Raw genomic sequence first — 2,963 nt, forward strand, 5'->3', positions numbered from 1 at the left:
TTCATGTTTGTTGATAAAATTATTTGGTTTAATTTACCAAAACAACTTTTAATTACAGAACAATTTTTAACTTTCAATTTCGAACAACAATTTCCATGAATACATGCCTTAATTTCCTTTTTCTCAATAATAATTATTGATATACATAAGGGTTATTGGTATACATCACTATTTATCCAAATTTTGATTGTTAATAGAGAATTTTAGGAGATGAAATAGAAAAAAGGAGAAAATTTTGGAGGAGAGAGAATTAAATTGAAAAGCTGTTTTAGTGGGATAATTTATGGGTTATGGAGTACAAAGGAAAATGGCTTAAAACGTGTGAATGAGTCATTCTATGCCAACTTTTTAAAACTTGGCTATTGTATGCCAATTGCTTGTCTTAGTTGATATGCTGTGCCAATTCCCCTTTCAAGGGTCATATCCACTTTTGTCCGTATTTTGTGCTGCTTTTTAATTTTGTCCCTCATAACATATAACTTTTCGGGGGTATAAGTTTATCTTTTGCATCATAACATCCTACAAGTTATGTCTCACACTATTAAATGTGTTTTATCAAAAAGCAAAAGAAAGTAGGAACACACATCGAAGAGTTTTCCAGGAAATCCAAAATGCAGTTTCTCTTTTTTTCCCGTTTGCATTAGTTTACAAATGTAACAAGAACCGTGTTCTTGAAAGTCAACAAAAGTTTGGATTTAATTTTACAAAATAAGTGACCCAAGCAAAGGTGTATGATATGTTCATGGCCTCCCATTATCTCAAGATGTTAGTGGCGAAAATATTTTGATTAGTTTAAGCATCCAAATCATCAATTCACCTTCTTAATTTCCGCTATATAAACTCCTAGTTACTCCTTCCTCAAATACACAAGAAAAAGAAATTAAAATTCATCTAGCCTTAGAATCCGAATCTTCTCAATGGGAAGACAAATCAAGAAGCAACTGCACCAATTTGTTTGTGCTTTGGCATTTTTCTTGATTGCAACTCGCACTATGGCATACGAAGTGCCACAATTGTCCAAGAACGATTATAAGATACCATCAATGCCTAAACAGGAATACAAGGTGTCATCTTCATCAAAGAATGATTATTACAAGAAACCATCAATTTCAGAAGATAACTATAAGAAAGTGTCCTCAATGCCTGAACATGAATACAAGGTGCCCTCAGTACCCAAACAAGAGTACAAAGCGTCATCTTTGTCAAAGAATGACTACTCCAAGAAGCCGTCAATTCCAAAAGATAACTACAAGAAGATGCCATCAGTTTCAAAACCTAACGACTACAAGGTGGCCTCAGTACCTAAACAGAACTAGAAAGCGCCATCTTTGCCAAAGAATGACTACTACAAGAAGCCATCAATTCCAAAAGATAACCACAAGAAGCTGTCGTCAGTTCCAAAACCTAACGACTACGAGATGCCCAAGTTCCTAAACAGGAATACAAGACACCATCTTTGCCAGAGAATGATTACTACAAGAAGCCATCAATTCCAAAAGAAAACTACAAGAAGGTGCCATCTGTTCCAAAAGGTAACGACTATAAGGTACCATCAGTACCTAAACAAAAATACAAGGTGCCATCTTTGCCAAAGAATGATTACTACAAGAAGCCATCAATTCCAAAAAAACAACTACAAGAATGCGCCATCTCTTCCGAAAGATAAGTACAATACAGTACCCTCAGCACCTAAACAAGAATACAAGGTGTCTGCTTTGCCAAAAAATGACTACTACAAGAAACCATCATCTTCTCCTCCACCACCTTACTACTACAATTTACCTCCTCCTCCTTCACCATCACTACCACCTTCTTACTATCAATAATCATCTTCAACTCCTTCTCCACCACCTCCTCCGTATTATTAAATTTAATTTTTCATCTTTCATGTTTAACATGTTTCCAGGAAGTCCTTTTCCAGCTCAACATATATAATCAAAGGGTTCTCGTATTCAGAGTTGGAGGCATAATATCCAAATTTGTAATTCTTTTAATTTTTTGTTTTTTTTCCTTTTCCCTCTCCGGGTTGCAATTGTTTTAACATCTAAATTGTATGTCGGATGCTTCCTGGGAATTGTTACAGTTGAATACAAATTCTTTTTATTGACAATTTGTGTAGTTTCATCTATTGATACAAACGATAATATAACTGCCATTGAGTTACTTTATCATGTAAATATGCCTTCCCTCTTCTTTTTTTGGGGGCTCATTTGACTTTTAAGTTAAAATGTTTCACCACTTGCGGTAAATGTAAGGGATTTTCCGTAGCCCCATCACATATATTAAAGAATTTAGCAACGGTTTGGGCTATATCTTCAAATATTAAAGAATTCAGCGACAGTTAAGGTGTATTTAGTGGCAGTTTAAGTGCATTTAACGACGGTTTTGGATACCCCTCGAAACTAAAGAACTTAGCGGCAGTTTAGATTCATAATTTAGCGGTTGTTTAGGTGCATTTAGCGGCGATTTGGACTACTCATCCAGACATTAAAGAATTTAGAAGCATTTTGGATTACCCCTTCTGATATTAAAGAATTTAGTGGTGGTTAATTTAGGTTCATTTAGCGGCAAGTTGGATTATCCCATCAAATATTAAAGAACTTAGTTGTTGTTTAGATGCATTTAGCGGCGATTTTTGGTGCATTTCTTGATAGCTTGTACTACTCTTCAGATATTAAAGAACTTAGCAACACTTTATGTAAATTTAGCGGCAGTTTGGACTACCCCTTCAGATATTAAAGAATTTAATGGCGGTTTGGACCACTCTTCAGATGTTTAAAGGAGGTTGAGGTGAATTTAGCGGCGGTTTTTGTGAAATTAGCGGGGGTGTGGGGACTTAGCGGCGATTTAGGTATATTTAGTGGCTTATTTGAAAATTTACCGGTGGTTTAGGTGCGTTTAATTAATGGTTATGGTGGATTTAACGGCAGTTTGTGTAACCGCCGCAGATTAAGAGCTCTCTA

The 2,963-nt window shown here is 35.4% G+C and overlaps 1 pseudogene; it reads left to right on the plus strand.

Moving 5' to 3' along the window:
- The first annotated feature begins 917 nt into the window (after window positions 1-917).
- Window positions 918-2,133, plus strand: LOC132611482 (protein PELPK1-like; annotated as a pseudogene).
- The last annotated feature ends 830 nt before the right edge of the window (window positions 2,134-2,963 follow it).

Source organism: Lycium barbarum, chromosome 9 (assembly GCF_019175385.1).
Source record: "Lycium barbarum isolate Lr01 chromosome 9, ASM1917538v2, whole genome shotgun sequence".
NCBI classification, from domain to species: Eukaryota; Viridiplantae; Streptophyta; class Magnoliopsida; order Solanales; family Solanaceae; genus Lycium; species Lycium barbarum.